The sequence below is a fragment of the Miscanthus floridulus genome, chromosome 3 (assembly GCF_019320115.1).
Source record: "Miscanthus floridulus cultivar M001 chromosome 3, ASM1932011v1, whole genome shotgun sequence".
Taxonomy (NCBI): domain Eukaryota; kingdom Viridiplantae; phylum Streptophyta; class Magnoliopsida; order Poales; family Poaceae; genus Miscanthus; species Miscanthus floridulus.
In genome coordinates, this window is record NC_089582.1 from 98,714,184 (window position 1) to 98,731,910 (window position 17,727).

General features: G+C 42.8%; 1 pseudogene; it reads right to left on the minus strand.

Annotated features, from left to right (window-relative positions):
* Positions 1-11,837: 11,837 nt before the first annotated feature.
* On the minus strand, positions 11,838-13,083 carry LOC136547606 (uncharacterized; annotated as a pseudogene).
* Positions 13,084-17,727: the final 4,644 nt, after the last annotated feature.

A 17,727-nucleotide genomic window follows, 5' to 3' on the forward strand; every position in this document is an offset into this window, starting at 1 on the left:
TTTGAGTGACCGAAGAGGTGCACTCAACATCACCCGTGAGAGAAAACACTTCTAACCAATGGTGCATCATGAATTTGACTGGAGAAACATTTCTCCTCTTGACCAAGGCATACAACAACTTAAGATCATCTATTCTTACCATACAAAAATCTGGCCTAGGGAACAAGGTGAAACCTAGCCACTTATGCATGAACCATAATCTTAGATGATGGATATCATTGGTACGAGGACGGTATATTTCAATTTTTCTAGAAATTTCTCTCCAAAATTTTAACTTATCAAAATCTTGTAGAGCATGGTCTACATCAACTACGCACTGCGAATTAAATGCTAGGAGCAAACTTAAGTCCTTCCAGGGAGAGGAAAATTCTTTCCCAAAGAGTCTAAATTTAGCCCCGATATCAGTGATTTGCAGAGTGCATAAGAATTCTAATGTTAAATGTTTAGACCCTTGCTCAACAATATTCCAAACATCTTCCCATCCAATAGCTCTAAAAACAAGATCAAATTCAATATCCATACCTATTGCTTGGAGAAGGTTGGGATCATATGCAGTAGTATGCACAAACCTTCTGGTCTTCAACTTCTTGAAAGCATTCTTCTCCTGCTTGTTTTGCTAGTGGATATGCGTCTCCTCCAGCAGGATGTTGGTTGCGGAGGATGATGATGACGATGGCACTCCGACTTCGAGAACGTCGACTTGCGTGTCGGTGTTTGCTCTGGAAGAAGAGCTTCTCGTAGAGTGGGACGATCTCGAGCGAGTGAGCTTGCCTACTATCTTGTTCATCATTCTCCAAAAATCAACATAACAACAAAACTCGTGGAACGGGTTAGGAAATAAAATAATTAGCAGTTAGCCGTCCAAGAGTTAGCCGTCCGAGGGTTAGTCGTTTTGATTGCTGATAATTTTCTTTAAGCTAAATTTCAACAGAACTTCCACCCTAAATATTTTTATCTTTCCCTAATTTTAGCAGCACTTCTATTAAGTGAACTACTAAACTTCAGAACTAGAATTTGAAATTTCGAGCTTAGAGGCTGGTTTGTGGTTGTGCTTGATGCCAAGAGCAGCTAGAAGGGTGGTATTTATAGGGTGGCACAGCAGTAGGCCGGCCGGCCAAGTGGTGGGGCCAGCCAGCCCCCCATGGGGCCCACTCGGGTTGATCTTCCACCAGCTAATGCTTTACTTTGAGGCTAAGCGAGCTCGGTGCTCCTTCTGGTGCAGAAGCACCAAATTCGACGGTGGAGAGTGCTTGAGGTGATGTAGGTGGTCCCAGGTATTTGCGGGTCCATATGCCTGTATTTCCACCGTATACACACACATATATATAGTAAGCAGAAAAATGTTTTATGATGCTATGAATTATTTCTAGATGTATGCATGGTATTTTTAAGATTTTACGCCTCCACGGTAAAACTTTCTTATGGATTTTTACACGCCATAGAAACTATTTTTGTGGGGCCTAGAAGTTTTGTAATGCAGTGATGATTTTTTTTATTTTTTTCTAATGCAAGTGTTGAAAAGTAAAAATGCCAAAGTGCAATGTAAAAATTAAATATGGATAACTAACAATTTTACCTCCCGGTGAGGGTTCGGAATTTTGAGTCCACCGAACCGGACTTCTCCGATCATGTTTATTCCTCATGTGCATCAATTGGTCCTGGGGATGGAGAGCTTGATGATTGTATTTGCTTCTCTTGCCAATCCAGTTTAGAGCATTGTTTTGGTCTTGGCTTGAAGGCAAATCGTTCTTCCTTCCCATTGATATGGAATTTGATTTCTCCAGAATATTCTCGACGATTCGCTGGCGCCAAGGTCGCATAGTGCATGCTCAAAATTTTGGTTTCTGATTGAACAATCAATAGTGGGGCATCCTAGATCCTTCTTCTTTACTGGTGATGTGTTCAGGATGGCCGCACTACACTCCTTCATTAACTTGATTACCTCAGTGGTGGGCCATGGTCTCTTGTTGTTCAGAATGTCTCTGAGGTACTTTGCATAGGTAGGTACCTGTATGGCATCTAGCAGAGGAATATTGATATTTAACTTTTGAATTACCTGTACAAACTTACCAAACTGCTCATCCATTTTGGTTTTTCGATTTCGGCATGGAAACGGTAAGAGGGTGGTGTCGTGGAAATCTTGCATCATCTCCAGTGGAAATTTTGGCTTTTTCTTCATCTCGTATTGCTGCTAGTGTCTTACCTGTTTTTGTTGAATATGGCAGATCATGAGTAGACTTGCCACCTCTTGTGGTTATGGCGTTTAACTTTTCAAGGTTAGTGGCAAAAGACAGAGCAGCGGCCAACTAGGCTATTTGTGATTCTAGATATTTGGTTCTTGGGGAACCCCGCTTGGTGCGAAGAACAATCACAGATGGAGAGAAGATTTATACTAGTTCGGGCCCTGAGAAGCGAGTAAAAGTCGTATATCCAGTTGCTACTCTTGTATTGCTTGTATTCGGCAAGATTGTTGTTACAATGTAGCTATACCTATGAGAGAGTCGATGATTACAACAGGGGATATTACTAGCTATTTATATCTGGGGTCAACTTGCCCTACAAGCTAAGGAGCCATGCCCTAGTGTTGACACCGTTTTTTGCACGTGTCAAAATGATCAGAGTGGGCTAATCGGCAGGAGGAAAGTTACTGTATACGCTGACAGTCAATGAAAATCAGCTTGTAAAGATGGTTGCCGATGAATGGTGGTGATCGATGGAAAGGTTGATTTAGACTCAGGCGTTGCCAATAAGGTTGGAGATGTTATTGTCGATGCCGATGAAGGAAGGCTTGAAAACTACTGCCGATGAAACAGGAAGTATGCCGATGGAAAGGAGGTCGGTGAGAATTCCATCGTAATTGAGGCGGACAGGGAAATAGATAGGAGTTGATTTCCTTTTCTATATTTGTTAGAATATGATTCATGTAAGAGTCACGTGTTTCTTTAGATATGGACTTGGTGTCCTAGTCGTATTTGGTTATGTCTCTTTAGATCAGGGTATAAATATAGATTGAGGGGCAATGTAAAAAATATCAATCAATATCAAAACCAATTTTTACTCCTATTTGCATCTACTTACTTTTCGGCGACTTCGTCAATTTGCATATTTTTCCTTTTTTACGAGTTCTCATTGATTCGGCAAGTTGCATCGCTTTAGTGCGACCTTTCGGTGATTCTTGAGTTCCGCGTGAGTACCTCTTGGCCGTGACTTCCGGGCGTATCGCTGTTGTCAGGACCAAAGTGCTCGTATCTTCATCCTTGTCGATTAACAGGTCAAATCGACTGGCATGCTTTGGATATCGATTCGGGTATTAGCCCTTTGTGTTTGCAGATCCACTTTTGCATCAACACATCTTTTGGCACGCTCGGTGGGACAAATCAATCCAATCAATATGTTCAATCCCGAGATCGATTCAGGGAACATTATCGCGGTATCAGAAGAAGATCTTAAGGAAGAGCAGAGGTAGGCTATGGAAAAGGCTACAGAAGAATACAGACAGCTTTGTCTAAAATCGTTTAGCCTGAACAAGAGTGGACAAGTCATCCAGAAGCAAGATTTGTCGTTGCCTCGGCAGGTTACCTTTGACTCCAATCCTGGTAAACTTCAAGAGATGGTTAATTCTGTAGTAAATCATGCTTTGATTAATCATTCCAATGTGTTGTCTAATACTGTTCATAATGCTGTGGTTCGAACTCTCAAAGAAGGATAAGCGTCACCGCATTACGTTGGGCCTGCCTATCACCAACCAGAGCCGGCATCTGTCAATACTCCATTGGCTCCCTCAGCCATTGTGGGTACAGAAGTTACTTCTCCTCCAGTATCGGCAGGCTTACCTAATATTCAATCTACACCGATACGATCAGATCCGGTACTACTAGGAGGACGAGTTCGGCTTAATATAGATCTATCGGCATCAGCTATGTCAGGCCCTGTGTCTCAGAATAGCCAGATTCCTACTAATTGGTGGGGATATGGTATGCCTCCGGAGTCATCTGCTTTCAATCCTGGGTTACCTCAAGTGTTTGATGCAGTAGGAAAAGCTCCTATACCATTGGCTATTTCGCCGATGGCTCAACTGCCTCAATATGCCACAGCAACTACTGTGCAACCAACTCCAGGAGGTTTCTAGATGCCTTTGGTTCAAACACCCAATTCAAGTCCATCGGCAAGCTTACTGCCGATGCAGCAGAAAGCCCCTGCTATGAGTCAAACTGGGGTTCAGTTCATGCCTCAAGCTGGTTATAATTATCCAACAATGTCAGCAAATTACCAGCCATCGGTAAGTTTTGTACCGATGAGTTCTAATAATGGTTGGTCAGGACAGTTACCTGTTCAACATATAGTTCAGCAAAATCAACAGGTTGCAGGGATTAAACAAGGTCATATGCAAGCTGGTTTCCAGAATCAAGCATCGGTAGCTCAGCCGATGAATCCTTTCCAACAGGTTAATGGACCACAAGTAACGGCAAATATGCCGATTGCTGGAGATCGTGGGCCACAAAGATATGTGGAGGGATATCAGTAGGCACCTCCTGTAGAAATTCAGCCAGTTCGTCAGCAGGAGGCTGATGCTTTTTGGGCCGATAAGATAGCAGAAATTATGAAGGATCAGTTTGGGATAAAGCCCAAGGTCAATACTTATTCTTATCGGACTCTATACCCTCCTGCATATGATTTAATTCCTCTCCCAAATCGGTACAAGGTACCAGATTTCACTAAATTCTCTGGGCAAGATGATACATCAACAATGGAACACGTCAATCGCTTCATTATTCAATGTGGAGAGGCAGCTAGCAGAGATGAATTAAGAGTTTGATTATTTTCATCATCTTTGTCTGGATCGGCATTTATATGGTTCATTTCATTACCACCAAATTCTATTATTACTTGGGTTGATCTAGAAAAACAATTTCATAAGTATTTCTTTGCTGGAATCCATGAAAAGAAGCTTATCGATTTAGTAAAATTGAGACAACGTAATGATGAATCGGTAGAAATCTTTGTGCAAAGGCTACAAGATGTAAAAAATAAGTGCTACAGCCTGGTGCTGGATGATCGGTAGCTTGCCGATTTGGCTTTCCAAGGGTTATTACCACATCTTAAAGACAGATATGCTTCTTAGGAGTTTGAAAGCCTCAGTCATCTTGTGCAAAGGATCTCTAATCAAGATACTAGGGTTTTTGAACCTAAAAAGAATTGGAGTAAAAAAGTATCATTTGTTGAAGAAGTAGGAGATTCTGATTCTGATGAAGAACCAGTTATCGGCTTAGCTGAGTGGGTTAAGAATAAAAAGCCGATATCTTGTTCCTTTGGTCAGAAAGAGCCAGAAAAGTTTACCTTTGATATCACCAAGGCCGACAAGATATTTGATCTTCTGCTTCAAGAGGGCCAAATTAAGCTGTCACCTAATCATGTGATCCCATCGGCAGAAGAGTTGAAGAAGATCTTGTACTGCAAATGGCACAATGCAACTTCACACAGTACAAATGATTGCAAGGTGTTCAGGCAACAGTTATAATCGGCTATTGAATCTGGGAGAATTAAGTTTGGTACTTCCAAGGCCCAGAAGCCGATGAAAATTGATCAACACCCTTTTCCAGCAAATATGTTGGAGGCCAAAGGGAAGACCAAGGTATTGACGTTAGAGGCTGCTGAGAAAAACGCATCAGTGGATCCCCAACATCGGATAACTACCGATGATGCAAAAAGTAAGGGTTTGCTGGGAGAAAGCAGTAGTTCCAAAAACCCTCCTCGACCTGGCATTGTGATTTCCCATCGAAGGCAGCAGGAGGGTTGGCGTCAGCGTAAGGACCGATATCGACAACAGCAAGAAGAGAGACATCGGGAAGAATGGTATCGGCATAAAGATCATTGGAGGTGCCCGTTTTCCATCCATTGCGGGGAAGAAGGTATTAAATTGCCAACTGTTGAAAATTGCCCTGAGTGCAATGGTTATTATGGGGTCAATCGGTCAGAAAGAAGGTTTCAACCTGGCAATCAGGGTTTATTTATCAATGAGCCGATCAGAGGCAGAGTATCAGTGCATGATCGGCTAGGGGGCAGACTTAGTGTACATGAAAGGCTTGGTAAACGCGCTAGATATTTTCCAAGGAATCAAGAGGAGCTTGAGGAGATGGCAAACGCAAGAGTTCCCAATGAAGAAATATTCTACAGGGACCCTAATATACGCCGTGTAGAATCGACTGGGACCTATTATCAGCCGGTTTGGAAAACTAAGTTTCCTCGATGGTGCCCGGAGGGTCTGACAAAGACACAGAAAAGGAGGATGCAACGTGAGCATCAGGAGGATTTATACCGAGAGGAAAATCCCTCCAATGAGAGGTCCGGTCGTCAGCAGTGGCAGGTAAAACACAAAAATAAGGGTCCATCGGCAGATGTTAATATAGTATTCATGTTGCCGATGGAGTTTTTGGCACTATCTGATAATGAGGAAGAAGTTGTTCTCTCTGATCAAGTAGCTCAGTTGACACTAGATCCAATGATGGCTATTTTTGAGAAACCTACCGATGACGAGAGACAGCATCTTAAGGCTTTGTTTGTGAAAGGTAGAGTTGATGGGCAGCCTGTATCTAAGATACTTATCGATGAAGGGGCTACGATTAATATTATGCCTTATGTGATGTATCAGAAACTTGGTAAGGGAGATCAAGACTTGACCAAAACCGATATGATGCTGAAGGATTTTGAAGGCAATGTGTCACCGGCTAAAGGGGCAGTATGCGTTGAATTGACCATCGGCATCAAAACCTTGCCGACGACGTTCTTTGTTATTAATGGCAAGGGTGCATATAATCTGCTTCTAGGGAGGGATTGGATTCATGCTAATTGTTGTGTTCCTTCTACAATGCATCAATGCCTCGTACAGTGGATTGGGGATAAGATTGAGTTTGTCCCTGGTGATTCTTCTTATATCATCGCATCGACAGAATCAGATACTTATGAGCGAACTAAATGCATATCAGGAGAAGTTTGGGAAAAAGAGTTCCTTAGAGTTGCTGATTATGAAATTCCACCGATCCAAGCAGTCGGTTCTGAAGAAGAGTTTTAATGGATAGGTTTGCCGATGATGGAAAATTAGGTCAAGGGTTCACATCGGTAGATGATTTAGTAGAAGTAGATATTGGTGATGGTGATAGGCCAAGACCTACTTTTATTAGTGCTAAGTTAGATTCCAAGTGTAAGCAGCAAGTAACTGATTTGTTAAAAGAGTATAAAGATTGTTTTGCTTGGGATTATACTGAGATGCCTGGATTAGACTGATCGATAGTTGAACATCGGTTACCTATCAAATCTGGATTTCGGCCACATCAGCAGCCAGCGCGCTGATGCAACCCTAATATACTTCCTGACATTAAGGCCGAAATAACTAAATTAATTGAGGCAAAGTTTATTCGGCAGTGTCGATATGCAGAGTGGATCTCTAATGTGGTTCCTGTTTATAAGAAAAATGGAAAACTTCGTGTTTATATTGATTTTAGGAATCTCAACAAAGCCACACCGATAGATGGCTATCCAATGCCGATTGCTGATTTGTTGATTGATGCTGCAGCCGGACATCAAATTATCAGCTTCATGGATGGTAATGCAGGTTACAATCAAATATTCATGGCTGAAGAAGATATTCCCAAGACTGCTTTCAGATGTCCAGGTCATGTAGGGTTGTTTGAGTGGATAGTCATGACGTTTGGTTTGAAAAATGCCGGCGCTACTTATCAAAGAGCTATGAACTTTATTTTTCATGAATACATTGGCACATTAGTGGAGATCTACATTGATGATGTAGTGATTAAGTCTGGAGATATCACAAAACATCTAGCCGATCTATGAAAGATACTGGAGTGCACAAGGAAGCATGGATTGAAGATGAATCCTAATAAATGTGCATTTGGTGTATCGGCAGGTCAATTCTTGGGTTTTATGGTGCATCAGCGGGGCATTGAAATCAGTAGAAAGTTTATTGATGCAATTAACAAGGTGGTTGCTCCTGCCAATAAAACTAAATTGCAATCTTTGATCGGTAAGATTAATTTCATTAGAAGATTCATATCTAATCTGTCGGGTAAGATCAAGGCTTTCAGTCCATTACTTAAATTGAAAGCCGATCAGGAATTTGTATGGAGAGCTGAGCAGCAGTTAGCCCTAGATGAAATTAAGAAATATTTAACAAATCCTCCGGTGCTAGTTCCACCTCAACACGGGAAACCTTTTAGGTTGTATTTGTCAACTGATGATACCATTATCGGTTCAGCTCTTATTCAAGAATTTGAAGGGAAAGAACGTGTTATTTATTATTTGAGCAGAAGATTAGTGGATGCTGAGACAAGGTATTCGGCCATCGAAAAATTATGTCTGTGTTTATACTTTTCTTGTGTCAAATTAAGACATTATTTGTTATCTGCCGAATGTACGGTCATATGCAAAGACGACGTAGTCAAGTATATGTTGTCGATGCCGATATTAAGTGGTAGAATCGGCAAGTGGATTTTAGCATTATCAGAATTTGAACTATGTTACGAATCGACTAAGGCAGTTAAGGGGCAGGTTATGGCTAATTTTCTCACTCAGCATTGTAATACAGTGGATTCTCTAGAGGTTGCTCCTTGGACACTTTTCTTCGATGGGTCCACATGTGGTGAAGGAGCAGGTATCGGCATTGTGTTGATTTCACCTCGAGGAAGGAAGTATGAGTTTTCATTGCCGATTGTTGCTACATCGACAAACAATCAGGCTGAATACCAAGCCTTGATAAAAGGGTTAGAATTGCTGAAGGAGATACATGCCGATGTTGTTGAAATCTTTGGTGATTCTATGCTAGTTATAAATCAATTGGCTGGGATTTGTGAATGCCGAAGTGAAGTTTTAATTTCATATTATGAAAGATGTTTGCAATTGTTGAAAGGGTTTAGAGATTTTCGTCTTGAACATATTTCTCGACTGCATAATGAAGAGGCTAATCGACTAGCTCAGCATGCTTCAGGGTATCAGCCTATTCAGGAAGTGCTAACATCGGTAGTCGATACCGATGACCGGAGAAAGGAGATTGTCGATTATTTAAAGGATCCATATAAAAAGGTTGAAAGACGTATAAGGTTCCAAGCTACCAAGTATGTGCTCCTCGATGATGAATTATATTATCGAACTATAGATGGAGTTTTACTCAGATGTGTTAGCAGTGATGAATCAAAAAGCTTGATGGGTGAAATTCATGAAGGAGTGTGTGGAGCGCATCAATCGGCTTTCAAGATGAAGTGGATGATCAGAAGGAATGGATACTATTGGCCGACTATTCTTGAAGATTGTTTTAAATATTATAAAGGATGTTAGGGGTGTCAAAAGTTTGGTAATATTCAAAGAGCGCCTGCATCGGCTATGAACCCTATAATTAAACCTAGGCCGTTCCGGGGACGGGCTATCGATCTCATCGGTCAGATTTATCCGCCATCGAGCAAAGGACATAAATTTATTCTGGTTGCTACCGATTATTTCACAAAATGGGTTGAGGCAATTCCTTTAAAAAAGGTGACATCGGCTAATATGATCGATTTTGTGAAAGAGCATATTGTTTACCGATTTGGTATTCCTCAAACTATCACTACCGATCAGGGTACTATGTTTATATCGGGAGAATTTGATGAGTTTGCTATAGGTATGGGAATTAAAGTTTTAAATTCTTCTCTATATTATGCTCAAGCTAATGGTCAGGCTGAGGCTTCTAACAAAGGGATCATCAAACTCATTAAGCGCAAAATTAAAAAAAATCCTAAGAGGTGGCATACAGTATTAAATGAAGCCTTGTGGTCATATCGGATGTCATATCATGGTGCAACCAAAGTAACGCCCTATCAGTTAGTATATGGACACGACGCAGTATTGCCTTGGGAAATTAAAACTGGCTCTAGGCGAATACGTTCTCAAAATCAGCTGACAGCCGATGATTATGATACTCTTATGAAGGATGAGTTGGAAGATGTGGCGGGTCATCGGTTAAGGGCTTTAGTTAGCATCGAAGAAAATAAGAAAAGAGTAGCCAGATGGTATGACAAGAAGGTGAAGGTAAAGGAGTTTGCCGATGGAGATCTGGTCTGGAAATTGATTTTACCGATTGGGACTAAAAGTTCAAAGTTTGGAAAGTGGTCTCCTAATTAGGAAGGTCCATATTGGATAAATCAGTCTGTTCCTGGTAACACATATATTCTAGAAACCCTTGAAGGGGTTGTGTTTCCCAGAGCATTAAATGGAAAATATTTAAAGAAATATTACCCTAGTATCTGGATGGATGCATAAAAGTATAAGTGCCGATAACAGTCCTATCGGCTAGAATTATACAAGGATGTCAATGTCTCATAAAGTGCCGATGCAATAGACAAGATTTACAGGTTTACCAAGGATTGGATAGCCAATATCGCACGCAGGCAAATCTGGTCGACTTCCTTCATTTCTTTGATGTCTTCATCGGCAGCACCCTCCACAGGCTTAAGTTTTTTCTTCATGGCCAAGGCTTTGCGAGCCTGGATGTCTCTTTCTTGCTGAAGGGCCTTGATGGCATCAGGTAGCTGGTTTTCTTCTTGTTGGGCATGAGTTAAGGCTGCCTCGACTAATTTCAATTCAGCCAATAGAGCCATCCTCTTTGCCGATAAATCTAAGATTTTCTGCTTAAGTTCAGCGCCCGAAGTCTGCAAGTTGCTGATGCCCTTGTGCTTCTCATCGGCAATCTGTTTCAGTTGTAGCATCTCTTCTTTGAGTTGAGCCTGAGCTACTCTATCAGCAATGCGTTGAGCAGCCCGTTGATATTGTAGTTGGCAGCTTTCTAAATGGGCTGCTGGGAAGAGTGCTTCTTCAACATCGGCAGGGACCTGGCCACGGATTGTTTTGAAAATTGCCTTTGCGGGGTCCGAGTCATTTACCAGTTGGGCGGTATCCTGCTGTAACAAGTCCAGGAGAGCTTCCAACTTAGACTTAATTTCTGCCGATATTGTTCCCAGTGCAAGGGAAGAACTTGCTTCCTCTCCATCATCATTAGAAACGTCAATGGCAAAGGAAAATAGGCTATTTGGGGAGTCTTGTTCCTGAGAAAAAGAAAAAGAGGTCAGTTAAGGATAAGTATGAATATTATAAATCGACTAGGTCAATCGGCTTACCTGTTTCAAGGCAATTTCCTGTACTTGGCTGGAGGAAGCAGCCTGGAGTATGCCGTGTGGAGGATCGGCTGAGCTTGCCGATGGGATATCCTCTATGGCCTCATCGGTGGTTGGCCCTTGGGGTATGATGACCGATGGTATGTCCTGTACAGGAGGATTAACTGCTTGCTCAGTTGCATCAACTGATTCTTGCCGGCTTGCAGACGTTGGGGCAGATGTGGGGATCGGCATGGACTTCTGTCGTTTTGGCTGTGCCTCAGCATCTGTTAAGGCTTTGCGCTTTGCTTGGGCCTCAGCAATGGTTGGCTAGGGGGCATCGGCACTTGTTGGTTGTGGAGCTTGAACATCTGGTACGCTTGCCGATGTACCCATTTGTTGCTGCAAAACAAGTGTAAGGTATGATATTTAACAGATAAAATATAAAATCAAAGGAATACCTCTGAAGGTTTGTCAGAGGTAGTGGTGCTTGATGTTGGAGGAATTGCCGATGACGATCCAGCAGCGGCTCTTACACCCTGATGATTAATGTTAATACAGTCTGTGATCGGCATGATTAGAAATAAACAGGGTTGTTACCTTGAATGCCTTGATCAGGGTTGTAGCAGCAGCTAATGGAGTGGCCCTAGCTGTAGCCAATTTGGACTTGGAGGTGATGGTCTTGGCACGGGTCTTCTGGTGAGTCAAAGCAGCTAAGGTGGGGGTGTTGTAGCCGATCGGTGATATCGGGGAAACAGGCCGAAGGTCGAAGGGTTTCCCACTTTTGCTCATAGATGGTGCTGGGTTGTTAATCTATCACGAGAAAGTTAGTTACCGATATATGAAAGGAAAAAGCAGAAGGGAGTTAAAAGAAACTTACTGCGTTATCAGGAATGGCGTATTTAGGGTCGATCATGTGTCGATATGTGTGAGCATATGTTGCAAACAGTTGTTCCCTCCACTCTCGCCACCATTGCTTATATGATTCGGTGATGAAAGATGTTGGCGTCTAGATGGATAGTTCGACATCTGTAGTATTGGCATCAGGGGAGAGTCGCACTACCCTGCTCCAATCTGTTCCGCAGGTGATTGTTTCTCTGGGTTTGATCACATCGGCAAAACAAAGTTTGATTGGCAGTTGCCCAAAAGCCAATTGACGGGATACTGCCGATGGATTGTAAAATTCATACGTGATATTGGTGTTTATCCCGCTACCAAATGTGTTTACTGGGATTGCCCTGAGAGTAATGATGGCCATCATGAGTTCATTATCCTGATTCAGAGTGTCATTGGCAAAGTTGAAAAGAAGGGGGAATCTGTTTTCTTCATCAATATAAGGTACTCAGGCCCTATGATCATGAGAAAGACCATTGTAGAAGCTTTGGAAGAATCTGTCGATCTGGTCTTTATTGGCCTCTGTTCTAGGGAGGACAATTATGGCTTCACCAAAATTGAGGGGTGAGCGTGTTGCCGATTCCTCATCTCCAAGCACGTGGTCTTCAGCAATTTCTCGTGGGAATTGTTGGGCAAAGAAGTCCCATTGCAAACGTTTGTGCATATGGACATTCAGCCACATGTTGATAAACCACCACGGGCCTCCTAAGTTGCCGATGGGTTCGCCAAGCAAAAGTTTCTGAGACACTTGATGAAGAAGATGATAAGTGAGCTCAGAAGGTATCGGCCAAGAGGGAACCTTACACCATTGTCCAAGAGTTCAGCTGTGGGGAGGAAGGCGTTGGTTGGTCCTACTAATCGACCACAGAAGATAAATTTTCTAACCACATATTCAAGAATGTGGCATGTTCCCTCTGTTAACTATCCCGGTCCTCTGGCATTCTTGAATATATCCCGTCCAACCGCCGATGTTGCGGGTATTCACCCTGTATTCAGATTTTCTACCATAGATGGAGCCTTCATCGGTAGTTGAAATGTCCAAGCCAGTGAGCATGTAGACATCGGCAAGTGTGGGAGTAGCTGGGCCATGTCCAAACATAAAAAGTGTTTGTTGTGTCTGACCAGAAGTAAGCAGCTGCAATCATCATTGACTCGTTCTTTTGCATATCGGCAATGGATAGCCTAATGCATTGGTCTAGCTTCTGTTCTGCCCAGTGTACTTGCATCGACCTGTTGACCCTCAAGTACCAATCTTTCCACCCTTTGGTGGTTTTGGGCCAAGATCAGAATGTATCTTTCCATAAATTCAGAGAGAAATTTTGGGCTCTAAAAGGGATTCTGTTAACCTCTGCATTAATCAAATCAGTTGGATCTGGGTTGCCCATTGGCCCTAGGCATTGGAAATGCGGCTGATCGGTTGGAATAACTAATTTGTTGCGAAGTTCCTAAGTTTAGAGGATCCGAAGAACAAAGAAAAAGAGAAAAAATTATCAACTATATGAACTCGCAAAGACCAGAGGAATCGAGGTAAAAAGTAACGGAAGTGGAACGAACCGCAGGGACGTTGAAGTTGATTGCCATTATCTTGAGGTAGATGGGAGCACGAGCTGGAGACTTGAGGTTGACGCTGGAGAAAAGTTCTTGTTGGTTGAGGTCGCGCAGTTGTTCGTCGGAGTCGCCGTCGGAAAGAGATAATGCCAAAGATTGGAATCTGAGGGTAGAAGGCGAGCGTTCCGGAGAAATCTATTTATAAGCCGCTTGGAGTAGGGGTATTCTGGACTTATCTCTATGCCGCACGCATGTGGGTCGAGGTGGTTCAGATGGATATGGTAACTGTTCGTACGATAATCAAGGGATTGTACAGATGATTTGATGGCAAGTAATCATGACTTGGAAGAGATCTCGGTACAGGATATTTTAATTCTGAAAATGGCGGCATTATTATGTTAGGATCTTGCCGATGGATTATTGTTTCGGTATCTTAACCATAATCAGGGCAAGAGTGGTTGGAAATTGTGCGATATTTACTGAGGTGCGTGAATCAGGACTAGATTTGATTAGATTTGATAATAGATCAAGTTTTGGCTTGGAGGATGAGTTATAGTAATTGGGCGAAGGCAAACGTTATCTAGAGTAAATTTTGGAGCATTAATGGTTTTATACTCCGAAATTGGGGGGCATGTGTTGACACCATTTTTTGCACATGTCAAAATGATCAGAGTGGGTTAATCGGCAGGAGGAAAGTTACTGTATACGCTGACAGTCGATGAAAATCGGCTTGTAAAGATGGTTGCCGATGAATGGTGGTGATCGATGGAAAGGTTGGTTTAGACTCAGGCGTTGCCGATAAGGTTGGAGATGTTATTGTCGATGTCGATGAAGGAAGGCTTGAAAACTACTGCCGATGAAACAGGAAGTATGCCGATGGAAAGGAGGTCGGTGAGAATTCCATCGTAATTGAGGCGGACAGGGAAATAGATAGGAGTTGATTTCCTTTTCTATATTTGTTAGAATATGATTCATGTAAGAGTCACGTGTTTCTTTAGATATGGACTTGGTGTCCTAGTCATATTTGGTTATGTCTCTTTAGATCAGGGTATAAATATAGATTGAGGGGCAATGTAAAAAATATCAATCAATATCAAAACCAATTTTTACTCCTATTTGCATCTACTTACTTTTCGGCGACTTCGTCAATTTGCATATTTTTCCTTTTTTACGAGTTCTCATTGATTCGGCGAGTTGCATCGCTTTAGTGCGACTTTCGGCGATTCTCGAGTTCCACGTGAGTACCTCTTGGCCGTGACTTCCGGGCGTATCGCTGTTGTCAGGACCAAAGTGCTCGTATCTTCATCCTTGTCGATTAACAGGTCAAATCAACTGGCACGCTTTGGATATCGATTCGGGTATTAGCCCTTTGTGTTCGCAGATCCACTTTTGCATCAACACCTAGTCGGAGTCCTGGCGCAATCTAGAGATATTCTTCCTTGTATAGGGTCATCATGGGCCGTCGGGTCTTTGATCCGGAGTCGGTGTTTAGCAAATCTAGTAGTCGGGATACCTGGGGGTATGGCATCAACATTAGCCCCCGTGTAGGGTCAAGATGGCGGACTAGAGGAGGGTAAATAGTCCTTTCTAAAATTAATCGCACCAACTAACCAAAATAAATATGGAATTAAAACTATCGGTCTAGCCAAGACTACACCCCTCTATCTAAGTTCTCTAGCACCTTACAAAGATACTAATTAAGCAACTAAGGTGCCGGGCTAGCTAGAGCTCACCTAACCAATTCTAGAAGTAAGGTCACAAAAACCTATGCAACTAGTACTTCAAACACAGGGAACTCCTACATGACTAGTGTGCAAAAGCACAAAGCCTAAGCTCACTAGCAATGCTCAATAACAAGGCAACTAATGCCAAATTAGAGAGCGCAAATTACTTAGCTACACAAACTAAGCAATGTTACTAACAAGGTTACTAAAATCAAATTAGTTATGCAAGGGAGCTACTTCTATGCTACACAAGCAACAAGGTAACTAGCAAGCTACACAAGCTAACTAACTACAAGAGCAACTACATAAGCACAATATATATGAAAGTAAATACAAGTTTGTGTGACGGGAATGCAAACTAACAGGATGACAAGGCTGACACAGTGAATTTTATCCTGAGGTTCACATGCTTGCCAACACGCTAGTCCCCATTGAGACAAGCTCCAAGGTTATCGCCGATCCTCTTGTTAGTGGTGACCTACAAGTCACACTCTCCCACGTGGAGTGCTTACCACAAGCTCTAGCACTTGACACGGCTAGACCACTTGTTGCCCTTCGCGTCTCACTCAACTAGAGTTGCTCTTCGTGATCCCCATGGGTGAGCACAATACCCATCACAAGCACTTCTCTAGAACACCACACAATCTCCTTGCATGCTTCAACAGAGCCACAAGCCACCAAGCCGTCTAGGCGGTGGCAACCTCCAAGAGTAACAAGCACCATCGGCTTGCAACACGAATGTTGACGGTAGTTAACAACCATTATAAACTATCATTGAAACATGTATATGAGCATAAATATGATCACCAACAAAGGTTTAGGGGTTTAAACTAACAAATTTCATGATTTTTGGTGAATCTATATTTTCTATAGGGTTTATTCAGAAAACCGTCATGGTGGACCTACATGTCAGAATTAATTACGCTTATCCACAACGAAACAGACACCAGAAGGTTCCAAAAGACTCGAGAGGACTCCACACTAAGGCAGAGCCTGAGTGACTACCAGGTGGGGTCGGCCGGCCCCACCTGTAGGCCCCTGACCCCTAGGGCCCACATGTTAGTCCCTGTCGCAATGTTGGTTCTCCACCGCCTCCTAGGTTGCATCTACGCCATCCTTTAAGTCGGTTTGATCCAAGGGCTCATGATGGATGCTCCGACCTATATATACCAGCCCCTACCAACCCCTAAGACAATAAGTCATTTGAGAAGACAGAAACCCTAATCATCCTTAGAGCTCCACCATATTCTAGGGCATAGCTAGTTAGGCTAGGTATAGAGGGAGGCAAGCAGGCTTCGTTTGGATTCCTGATCTTGTCAAGAGCGTGGTTTGGTATAATCTTTGTACCCACTCTCTTTTGTATCTCCATTACTTTTATATGCTTGCTACAATTGTTATGACAATATTAGTATTCATCTTATTCATGTTCTTCATTATAATGTTCATCGTCTACTTTGATTATATGCTTAGTATAGCTAGTTTATCATTATATCCATGCATAAGTTCGTATAGCGCTCGCTTTGCTACGCACGGGGTGAGTGGTCGACATTGTGTAAGCGTGGTGCTTAAACGTTGTTTACCTATGGATACACCCTATATTCTAGGTCATGTGGTAGATCACGGATGTGACACCCCCGTTGAGTCCTTTGTAGTCCACTCCCCAAATATAGGCACACGTAGTGTCCAGTTACGAAGGAAAAAACAAGCTCTGTTCTTAATCTTCCTTAGTAATATCCCTTATGTGTAGATATAAAGATAATCTTAGCCATGACTATTAGGTGTAATTGCACTAATCAATGTATGCTTTGACTTGTAATTAAGAATGACTTAGGAATTATTCCTCTAATATCCTACTTAACCATGCTAATGCCATAGAAATGAGTACTCTGAGTGATTTGTCATTGATCAGTACTTATCATATACATATGTTATCCTATAACTTACCCCTGTTGTGAGTAGAATGTTTGTTGGGTTCATAAACCTGGGGTCCCTCATGGACCTATTTCCCAGCAAAAGCTTGGCCTAGCAGACGACGTTACGAACGACGCACAACTCCTGGGCTGGCCCAAAATACCTAAACGACAGGCCAGAAGGGCGATCTAGTCTCCAACTAGAAGGCCTGGCCAAGGAGGAACGACGCTCGCTTCCGACTCCAGCCCGCCTCTCTGACCGAAAGGCCTAGCCAAGGAGGAACGATGCTCGCTTCTGACTCCGGCCGGCCTCTCCGACCGGAAGGCCTGGCCGAGGAGGAACAATGCTCGCCTCCGACTCTAGCCTGCCTCTTTGACCGGAAGGCCTCGCTTCCGACTCTGGCCTACCTCTCCGACCGGAAGGCCAGCCGAGGAGGAATGGCGCTCGCTTTTGACTCTAGCCCGCCTCTTCGACCAGAAGGCCTGGCCGAGGAGGAACAATGCTCGCTTCACTGA